At 44.4% G+C, this 11931-nt stretch overlaps 1 long non-coding RNA gene across 1 annotated transcript; it reads right to left on the bottom strand.

The window, feature by feature from the left end:
* Positions 1-288: 288 nt before the first annotated feature.
* LOC138750354 (uncharacterized) lies at positions 289-8568 on the bottom strand. The gene is made up of 2 exons (XR_011349280.1): positions 7893-8568; positions 289-2834 (listed from the first exon to the last, which is right to left on the bottom strand). It is a non-coding gene; the product is annotated as an uncharacterized lncRNA (long non-coding RNA).
* Positions 8569-11931: the final 3363 nt, after the last annotated feature.

An 11931-nucleotide genomic window follows, 5' to 3' on the forward strand; every position in this document is an offset into this window, starting at 1 on the left:
TGTTTTAAGCAGGCGATAGAAGGAAAGTTTGAATGTGGATCTCTTGGTCGTTGGTAAAAAGGAAGATGACCTTACAACATTGTGAGAGGACACAGCAGCACGGATCGAGAGAGGATAATGCAAAGGAGCCGAACACCAAGTGTCACAAGTTCCCAATAACCGATCAGCTGCTTAGACTTTAAGAAATGTCTTCAATGAAAATGTAATATCCTTGGAATTCTTTCCGCTTTTGAAGGTGCATTTGAAATTGGGATCCATGTGTCAGAAATAAAACTTCTCACACATTAGTCTCTTTAAAACTGATGACACGACAAGCTTTATTTACAAGTCTGCAGAGTTGGACTCAACTGGCTTCTCACCAGTTAAGGCCCGATACATACAGTGCATTGATTTTTATACCCTTGTTGTTTGCCCTTCCCCTTCTTATTAATACTGTTTTAATTGGTTAGTATTGCAAAAGCATTCTAAGTACAACTGCATTTTTAATTATCACGTTCGTTACGTACGCTGCGAACTCTACATACACTAAATTCTGTTTCACACCCTTCTTATCAATCTTTTGTCTCCTGCATGTCTCTCACTATGACCATGAAAAGATATGTTTAAAAAAACATATCCAGCTGAACTTTTTGTCCTTGGCTGCTAGTAAGCTCCCTGTCCGTTCTGGCTTCCCTTTTTATGATTAATCATCACATTTTAACTTAAGCCATTTTAACCTAAATTCTCTATCTCTAACAATCCACCCCTTTCTCTCTTTAAAATGTGTGTATTATATATATATATGAATGGGGATTTTAACTCGGGGAAGAGAAACGTCTCATGATAAATTAATTTCGTGCTGAAGTAAAATTCTAACGGGGTCTCCCAGTTCCCCTGGTTGCATAGCCTGTTGGACCATGGAAATCACCAGGCTGCGTAGACAGGGAATAATACAGGGCAAAACAAGTAGGAGGAATAAAATACCTCCGATGACCCACAATAAGGTACGCCACCAGGTTCCTCCAAACCATTTGTCCATCCAATTTAATTTTGCAAAAGGATGCCAGGTTTGAACCAGTACATGGGACAAAGTACGAATATTATCAGCGATTTTTCGAATGGCTTGGCCATTATCATCAATCTGTAAGCAGCAGTTAGTCAAATTAAGCTTTCCACATACACCTCCTTCCGTGGCTAGGAGATAGTCTAGGGCTAGACGGTTCTGATATATATAGCAGAGCGCATTTGACCTTGCTGGGATGCAAGTAATTGCAGGGCTATAGCTGTTTGATTTGTAACAATTTCAAGGACTGCTTGCAAGCGAATAATGCGATTTAACATATAAATAGGAGTACGATAACCCCAGGATCCATCTTGAGCCCATGTAGCGGGACCATAATATTGAATTATGCGTTCTGGAGGCCAATCATCTCCCCATTGTCCCAAATGTACCGTGCTAGAGTGGGGCTGACGGTGTAATGTATCAAAAATCTTCACTCCTAATTTATGACCGTGATCGTGGGGTAGAACGAAAAATTCTGGGCGGATTATTCCTAGGAAACAAGTTCCACTCCACTGTAAGGGGAGACGAGTATAAGCTTTATTACCACATACCCAGAATAATCCATTTGGGGATACTCCATATCCCCGTTCCCAAACTCTTTTAAGAGTGGGGTTTGATGGGTATGGTCCTGTGATGGTGGAACTGGTACAATTCCAAAGCTGAATATTGCTATTAGACAGGGGTAGGCAATTAGTTTTAAAAACAGTGGATAAGAACCAAGTCAGGGGTTTAGGAAACCAAGTGAAAATACCAGGCGAAATGCGAATCCATACAGCCTTGCAGGGACTTTTTCCTACTGGGTATTTGCCGGTTCGTGAGAGACAATAAAAACCAGAGGGGACGTTAGAGAGAGACCAAGTTTCTCTTGATCTCGTTCGGTTAGTTGTCCATATTCGGGAAATCATGGTCAATGAATTGAGGGACTCCCCCCACCAAGGCCATTGCTCTGACATCCGTGGACCCCCACAGACCCAACAATTGGTTACATTAAAAGTTCCTGCAATTTTAGTTGCCAGATCTACAAAAAGGTTATCTCCCCCAACTGCATGACCGAAACTTTCATGGTTATTTGGATGGACTCGAACTAAGTCCGGCTGTCTTAAAGGGGCAGGCACTTTCGAGTGTGGAGTGGAACTTTTCATTGGAATAGTACGCTGGTGTATGCAAAACCAGAGTCCATCAGGGCATGGTGGGCCTGAGTCACCCTTCCAACCGTTAAGAGGGAAAGGAGTGGTATTAGGAATCTGTATATAATGACCCATATTATTTCCTTCTTTTTCCACACAAGGGGTATATGGATGTTGGGTGGTATTTTCTGCCCAGCATTTCTCAGGAACTGAGGTATGGGAAATAAAATTACCCTCCTTTCTTCCCCAAATGTGGTCCTGAAACAGGACCACTGTGTCTCTGCATTTCTTACATTTCACACCTGATAAAGACATAGGCAAACTAAGAAAAATCAAAGAACATAACAATAACATTGTGAATCAAGTCTTTCTGCAAAATCGCAAGGTAAGAGGTTTTTCTCCAGGAACACAAGTCCAATCTGAGTTCGTATCAGGGTCCTGAGGCGCCTCTACAGGTCCCTTAAATCTGGATGCGTGCGTCCACCCCTTCTCTCTTGTTCGTGCTGCAGCCTCTGTAGTTACGAGAACTTGGTATGGACCTTCCCACTGGGGCTGGAGTTTTTCAGTTTTCCAGGTCTTGATGAGAATCCAATCTCCTGGTTCCACTTTGTGTAAAGAAAAGTCTAGAGGCGGTGTTTGTGCCAATAGTCCTCTCTTTCGTAAATCTGTAAGAGAGCGTGACAGTGCCTGTAAATAGTTCCTAACAAATATATCCCCTTCCCCCAAGGTGGGACACCCCTCAACTGTACTCCAGAAGGGAAGCCCAAACATCATTTCACAAGGGGACAATCCTACATCTTTTCGTGGGGCAGTACGAATTCTCAATAAAGCCAGGGGCAGACACTTTATCCAAAGCATTTTAGTTTCCACCATTAATTTTGTCAATTGCATTTTTAGGGTTCCATTCATACATTCAACACTCCCTGAGCTTTGTGGATGCCAAGGGGTATGCAATTTCCAAGAGACCTGTAATGCATTACAAATCAATTGCTGGATTTTTGAAGAAAAATGTGGACCCCTGTCTGAGTCTATAGAATCCATTATACCATATCTGGGGATTATCTGCTCTAGGAGGAGGTGAGCTACTGTAGAGGCTGTAGCATTTACTGTTGGGAAGGCTTCCACCCATCGGGTAAAGTGATCTATTATCACCAACAGATACTTCCATCTTTGGACTTGAGGTAACTCTGTGAAGTCGATCTGGATACGTTGAAAAGGGCGTATGGCTAATGGTTGACCTCCCATGGTCCCTGTCCTCATTACCTTCTTATTAATTTTTGTGCATAGGTGACAGTTCTGCACCTCCTGTTGGGCCAAGGTGTAGATTCCCTTACACACATATTCTCGAAGCACTGTGTCACATAAGGCTTAGGTGCCCCAGTGGCTCTGATGATGCAGGTGTTTTAAAATATTGCGAGTTATTTCTTTATTTAGAACCATTCTTCCATCTGGTGTCTTCCATGTTCCATCAGGCAGTTGGCTTGCGCCCAGCTGAGCCATGTCCTTTTCTTCCTTAGCAGTGAAAATGGGAGCCTTCTTTATGCCTTGCCTTATTGGGATTAAGGTCAGCAAACGGACTTCTCGTTGCATGGCTGCCCTTTTGGCTTCTTCATCAGCCAGTCTGTTTCCAATTGCTGTCGGGGTATCTCCCCTCTGATGACCTGGTATGTAGACCACTGCTATTTCCTGGGGTAATGTCAAGGCTTCTAAAGTTAGAGTAATCATCTGTTCGTGTGCCAATTCCTTTCCTCTTGATGTAATTAGACCACGCTCCTTCCAGATCTTACCAAAGGTATGCACTACCCCGTATGCGTATTTGGAATCAGTGTAAATCGTTCCAGTTTTCACTGCCAGTATTCTGAGGGCTCTCTGCAAGGCATATAGTTCACAGGACTGTGCTGACCAGCTTCCGGGTAGTCTCGTGGATTCTACTACTTTCCAAGTATTTCCTTCTATTATAGCATACCCACTTCTTCTCATTCCGTCAACACATCTGGCGGAGCCGTCAATGTAGAATTCATATCCTTCTCCCAGCGGAGTATCGCAAAGGTCTTCTCGGGTCTTGGTCTGAAGATCTGTCAACTCGACACAGTCGTGCTCCACCTCTCTCTCTGTTTCACTGCCGTATAAAAACTGAGCTGGGTTGCAGCTATTAATCTTTGCAAACTGTAGATCTTCTCCGACCATTAAAATGGTTTCATACTTTAATATGCGAGAATCAGTCAGCCATCGATGGGCAGTTTGTGTTAATAAAACACTCACAGAATGGGAGGTGTACACAGTCATCTTTCCTCCAAAAGTAAGTTTACGTGCTTCCTCTACCAACAGAGCAGCAGCCGCTACTCCGTGGATACACGTCGGCCATCCGCGAGACACTGGGTCCATCATTTTGGAAAGGAAAGCCACTGGGTGTCGCTGACCGCCTTTTTCCTGTGTTAAAACTCCCACAGCTGTTCCTTGGTTATGAGTGACAAATAGCTGGAAGGGCTGTTTTAAAGAGGGCAGAGTGAGTACTGGGGCTCGTGTCAGGCGATGCTTCAAGTCCTCGAACCATCCCTCCTCCTCCTGGGTCCATTTCAATGGATATTCATTTTCATTTGTCAGTTTTTCATACATAAACTTCACCAAAGCTGAGTAGTCCTCTATCCATAACCTACAGTAACCTAAGAGTCCCAGGAATTGTCTTATTTCCTTCTTATTACGGGGTAAAGGCATTCTAGTGATTCCCGCAATCCGTTCAGGGGTAATCCGTTTCTGTCCTTTACTTATCTGGTGTCCCAGATATATCACAGTTCTCTCAACAAACTGTAACTTGTTCCTGGACACCCGTAGACCCTTTTTCCCCAGATAATTCAAGAGTCTAATTGTATCTCCCCTCATTTCTTGTTCCTTGGGTCCTGATAATAGTAAATCGTCCACATACTGCATTAGTTGGGAATCATCAGATTGTGGATAGTCCACCAGGATTTGTTCTAGCATTTGTCCAAACAGGTTTGGAGATTCAGTGAATCCTTGGGGCAATACAGTCCACCGAAACTGTCTCCGTCTACCTGTCCATGGATTTTCCCATTCAAACGCAAACATATCTCTACTTTCCTCTTCTAATGGACACGTCCAGAAGGCATCCTTCAAGTCGATAACACTAAACCACTCATGGTCTGGGGGAATCCGACTCATAATAGTATAGGGATTAGGCACCACTGGGTGGCGGGTCTGAACAATAGCATTCAAACTTCTTAGATCCTGAACTAGGCGATAGGATCCATCTGACTTTTCACTGGGAGTATAGGGGTGTTATAAGGTGACATGCATTCTTCTAATAGTCCGTCTCGTATTAAAGTCTCAATTACCGGCTGTCGCCCTTTTCTCCCTTCCAAAGAAATAGGATACTGACGTTTCCTTACCGGCTGATGACCTGGTATTAATGTGACATGTAAAGGTGGGATGTCCAGACCTCCTCGATTTCCCTCCTTATACCAGACTCTCTCGTCAATCTGCCGTTCATCCTCTTCCTTTAAAGCGCAGAGGTGGACTCGCACTTCTCCGTCCACAGGGAGAGCACCCAAACCTAGGAGAGCCTGTAAGTCCCTTCCTAGGAGGTTAAATCCAGCCGACGGTAATAACAAGAGGTCTTGTACCCCTTCTCTTTCTTCCAGTTTCACTGTTACTTGGGGAATTATTGATACCATTCTGGGAGCCCCTTCTATCCCAGAAATTGTCAAATTACTTTTTACAGGCTCAGTTCCGATTGGCACAGTTATTACACTACTTTGTTCCGCTCCTGTGTCCACCATAAAAACCACCTCTTCTCCCTTGGGACCAATTTTTAGTTTTACCAGGGGTTCCCTCTTATATTTGGTCCCTAACATTTGGAACCCCTGACACCCCTAATCTTCTTCCATAAGTTCGAGGGCACGCAATTCCCTCTTGTATCGGGGGCATTCCCTCTTAAAGTGTCCTTCCTCATTGCAGTAATAGCACTTAACGAACCTCCGGGGTCTTCCCTCTCTTGGATATCTTGGGTTGTTTAGAGGAAGGTTTTGTTTTCTTTCCCCTCTGGATTCAGCATTCATCTGTCGGATAGTCTGTACCATAACCTTTGTCGCCCTCTTTTGATCTTCTTCTTCTCTCTGCACATATACTTTTTGCGCCTTTTTTAACAGGTCACTTAGGGGTTTTTCGCTCCAGTCCTCCTCCTTTTCTAGTTTCTTTCTAATGTCCTGCCATGATTTGGAAACAAATTCAATTCGAATAAGCTGTTCACCCATTGGTGTACTAGGGTCCACGCCCGCATACTGTTGGACATTCTTTCTCACCCTCTCCAAAAAATCAGTAGGGGACTCGTCTTTCCCCTGGTGGTTCCCAAATGCCTTGGTGAAATTGTGACCCTTTGGCACAGCCTCCCGTATCCCTTTAATTGTCCACTCTCTATATTGTCTCATACTTGCCAATCCCTCGGGTGTTCGTTTGTCCCACCTGGGTTCATTTAAGGGATATTTTTGTTCATGGAGTCTGGGGTCCCCAGGTTGTTCATATTCCCACATGAGGAGGGCAGCCCGTCAAATCATCTGCCTCTCCTGGGGTGAGAATAATGTTCCCATTATTGCCTGCATCTCTTCCCACGTATATGTGTTTGGTCCCAGGAATTGGTCGAGCTGTTCGGCCAGTCCTATAGGATCTTCCAATAACTTTTTCATTTCTTTCTTAAATCCCCGCACCTCTGTACTAGTTAGGGGAACATTCACATATCCCGTTCCCCCTCCCGGTCCTCCCATAGGAACTTCCGTCAGGGGATTTAGGCTTATTGAAAACTTTGATGGTCCTGGACCAGTCTGGGATCTTGTCCAGGGTCGGTTTACCGGTGGAAGTTTAGGGTCCGACTCCCTTAATTAATTCTTTTTTTCCCGGCCCCTTTCGGGGCAATCAGATTCATCACCTTTCCCCTCCGGTAATGAGCTTTCCTCGGGCGCAGTAGGCACCGGGGGAATATAAGGAGGGGGAAGGTTGTCCAGAGGTTCCCACTTCTTTTCTCCCGCAACCCTCAATTTAAAACATTTTGTTAAGGATCCTGGCCAGGGAACCCAACAAAATGCATACGCTGACTCTTCTTGATTCACCTTTGGTCTCGAATTTACATATATGTTTAATGCTTGTCTAACCCAATCCTCATCAGATCCAAATTTCGGCCACCAGACCGAGGAACCTTTAATAGGTTGTTTCGACCAAAGGAGACAATATTGGACCATCTTTTTCTTGTTTTTGTCTCGATATCTTTTACTATCCCAATTTTCAAACATTCTCCCCAAAGGGATGTCAAGGGGAACTCCCAGGAATTGTCCTGAATTTTCAGACGAGCCCTTAGATTTTGATCCTCCCATTTTCCCACCTAGATCCATTTATCGTTGCTGAGGACCCTCTCATTCTGGACCCTACTCCCTTCTTCTCAGATGCCTCGTCAGAGGTACTGTCCCTCCTTCGGTTACCGCTGAGGTTTCCCTGCGGTCGACCCCTCTCTTCTCGGCACTTCGTCGGAGGTGCTGTCCCTCCTTCGGTTACCGCCGAGGTTTCCCTGGGGTCTATCCTAGAGTCCCACGACAGGGTCCTCACGCCACAACAAAAGCTCTATACCTTATCTATTACGTTAGGTTTTTTTTATCCTAACAGGTGTATCCCGTTAAACCTGTTACCCAATCCCCACACCACAATCGTAAGTCGTCACTTACCGGTGTCTTCTCGGGGATTGAACCGTCACCCTTCTCCTCTCCGTCTTGTCGTGTCACCTTGTCCGGATACCACTCGCTCAAGCCGCCCGAAGCGACGAGCAAGGGACTAGGAGCCGCTGAACTCAGCGGGGTGCACCACCTCCGATGTCCCTCTTCTCGCCTCCCCTCACGGCTGGAGTGTAGATCCCGGAGGAGTCCCCATTTGTCAGAAATAAAACTTCTCACACATGAGTCTCTTTAAAACTGATGACACGACAAGCTTTATTTACAAGTCTGCAGAGTTGGACTCAACTGGCTTCTCACCAGTTAAGCCCCGATACATACAGTGCATTGATTTTTATACCCTTGTTGTTTGCCCTTCCCCTACTTATTAATACTGTTTTAATTGGTTAGTATTGCAAAAGCATTCTAAGTATAACTGCATTTTTAATTATCACGTTCGTTACGTACGCTGCGAACTCTACATACACTAAATTCTGTTTCTCACCCTTCTTATCAATCTTTTGTCTCCTGCATGTCTCTCACTATGACCATGGAAAGATATGTTTAAAAAAACATATCCAGCTGAACCTTTTGTCCTTGGCTGCTAGTAAGCTCCCTGTCCGTTCTGGCTTCCCTTTTTATGATTAATCATCACATTTTAACTTAAGCCATTTTAACCTAAATTCTCTATATATAACACATGGGAATCCACCTTCAGTGAACTCTGTACCATAACTCCAAGAATCCTCTGTTCCTCTTCATTCCTCAACCCCCTCCCCTCGACCCCCTCACCTCAACTGCATATGTTCTATTTATATTATTTTTTCTGGAATGCAGCACCTCACACTTGTCAACATTAAATTCCATCTGCCATCTTTTCCAAACAAAGCAAATCCTGTAATCTAAGAAAATCTACCTCACTATCCACCACACCCCCTATTTTTGTATCATCTGCATATTTGTTTACCCAGTTCACCACACCCTACTCTAAATCATTAATTTTAAGGGACCAAGCATCGATCCCTGAGGCACTCCACTTGTCACAGGCTTCCAACATGACATACAGTTGTCCACCATGACTCTCTGCTGTCTATCTCCCAGCCACCTCTGAACCCATCTCAATATCTATTAATCCCTAGTGACTGAACCTTCCTAAATAACCTGACATGCAGAACCTTATCAAAAGCCTTACTAAAATTCAAATAGATCTCTTTTCTTGTCAACTCTTCAAAAAAATCAACAAGTTTCGTCAAACATGACTTTCCCTTCACTAACCCATGCTGGGTGCCCCCAATCAATCCCTGCCTATCCAGATATTTGTACATAGTATCTTGAAGTATACCATCCATAAACTTCTCCACTCGGAAGTCAAACTTACTGGCCGATAATTACTTGGCCTACACCTACTGCCTTTTTTGACCAACAGAACTATATTTGCAACCCTCCAATCCCACGGCACCACACCCTCCTCCAGTGATCTTTGAAAAATTGCTGTCAGTGCCCCCGCTATTTGTTCCCTGACCTCCCTTAAAGTCCTGGGAAAAATCCCATCAGGACCAGGAGACTTATCCACTTGAATTGACCCAAGAAGCTCTAAACCTCTCACTTTACTAATCCTTATCCTTTCCATAACTAACCCCTTTGCCTCTCTTATCTTGTATAGCCCAATGTCTTTTTCCCTCGTGAATACAGACGAGAAAAAAATGTTCAATATTTCTCCCATCTCATACGGTTCCTGACATAGTTCACCGGTCCCATCATCCAGTCGACCTATTCTATGTTTAACCCTCCTTTTACTGTTCCCATATCTGAACAAACCCTGAGGATTCACCTTCGCCTTATTATCTATGGACACCTCATCCCTTCTTTTTGTCTTTCTAATTTCCCTCTTCAATTTCTTAAGAGTATGTCAAAATGATCACTGGATCCAAAGTTCTCCCTAACGCTCACCTCTGTCACCTTCCCCACTGCATTCCCAAACAACAGATCGAACACTGCTCCCACTCTAATTGACGTCTCAACATATTGCTGCAAAAACCAATCCTGAACACAATGCATAAATACTAAGCCATCCTGCCCTTTTACTGACTGCGTTTCCCAATCGATGTTTGGAAAATTGAAAACCCCAACCAACACCAACCTATTTCACCTGCATATCCCACCTATTTCCTTGCACATTTGCTCTCCTAGTTCCCTTTCCCCATTTGGAGGCCTATAATATACCCCATAATAGTAACCTCACCCTTCTTATTTTTCAGCTCTACCCACACTGACTCTCTTGACGAGCCCTCCAGTCTATCTTGCCTCAGCATTGCTATAATATCCTCCCTGACATTTAATGCCACACCTCCCCCTCTTAATCCACCAACTCTGTCACATCTAAAGCAGTGAAATCCTGGAACATTCAACTGCCAGTCACAACCTTCTTTCAACCATGTCTCGCTAATGGCCACACATCATAATGCCACATGTCAATCCACACCTTTAGCTCATCCAGCTTTCTTACTACGCTCCTCGCGTTAAAATAAATACAACTCAGGGATCTCCTACATCCTACCTTCTGCATATCTTCCTCTCTTCCATTCTCACAATTTTCACTGCAACATCTGTTTACTACTTCCTGCTTTTCCTCCCTCAAATTATTTAAACTTGTCTCTTTCCTTATCCTACTAACCCTCACCCTACTGTCCTGGCTGACCTGAAACTCTGTCCCCAACCATACCAGTTTAAAACCCTCCTGACAGCCCTAACAAATGCCCCCACCAGGAGACTGGTCCCTCTGGGATTAAGATTTCACCCATCATTATGGTATAGGTCCCAGCTTCCCCAAAAAAGTTCCCAGTAGTCCAAGAACTTTCTCTCAAAATAAGTGGAACAGGAAGGAAAACTGTGCTAGCCTGAAAGGAGGAGGTTATTATCTGGAGAACCCTGATGGGCCAAGTTTTATCAGCGAAACATTGAGGTGACTAATGGTTGTAGCTCAGTTGTGGAAATTCTGGAACAACAAATCTCTCTCTGAAAAACCAACGGAACTTTCCTGAGTGGCAAAGCCTGATGAACTTTATACATGTTCAATTCTGTGCACAGTATCAGAATTGCCTACAACCAGTGAATTTAGAAGAATGAGAAGTGAGATTGAACTGTGAACCAAATAACTTTTCTTAAATTTACAAACACATCATACACGTGCGCTTAGACTTAGAAGGGGATTAAGGTTAGTTAATAGAGATAAGTTAAAGTTTGATTTTCTTTTCATGTTTAAAGATAATTAAAAATAACTTATCTTTATATAACTACTTGTCCTGGTGAATGTCTATTGCTGCTGGGTTTTGGGGTCCTTTGGGCTCATAACACCATAGTCTGGCAACGTACATGGACCTCCTTCCCACTCCATTCATTTTGGACCCCCACATGAAGAGGGAAACTTCTCTGGTAACTGCCAGGGCAGAGGTGTGTGGGATGGGCCACACCTGCATCTCATGCAGCAGTACCGAGAGCACCTTGCACCTGATGACCTTGTTCTTCCCCATTACTGAGAGGGAGTGTCATTCCCACAGACCCAATTTCTGGTGGACATTTACAATTGTCTCTGACCAATTCCTGTAGCATGCCTCAGCCCCTCCAAGCCAGTTTCCCGACACCTTCAGGTAGTCAGATCTGACTGTGAAGAGGACAGCGGATTGATTTACCAAAGTGCATTGCCTCGCTTTGTTCCAGTTTACCCTGGAACATAGCATTGTATTCTTCCAGGCCCAGCCACTTCCAGACGTGTAAAACTCAGCCGTTCTCCCAAAGCTGGGGGTTTCTGTGCTGGTCCCTGTCTCCTGGAGTTGGGATTCTCTACACTGCTCCCTGTCTCCTGATATTGGTGCTTTGTTCTCCACCAGTCCCACAGCACAACACTGATCCCTGGATGGAATGTAGAGGTACAGAGGGATCAGTGAAAATATGGGTAGTTTTGCCAGGGTGGGGTCCATACAGGAGCCTGATAACAGCAGGGAACCCATGGAAGGGGGATGGAGGGCATTCGATGGTGCACCAGCAGGACACTGCTGAG

Source organism: Narcine bancroftii, unplaced genomic scaffold, assembly GCF_036971445.1.
Source record: "Narcine bancroftii isolate sNarBan1 unplaced genomic scaffold, sNarBan1.hap1 Scaffold_122, whole genome shotgun sequence".
Classification (NCBI taxonomy): Eukaryota; Metazoa; Chordata; class Chondrichthyes; order Torpediniformes; family Narcinidae; genus Narcine; species Narcine bancroftii.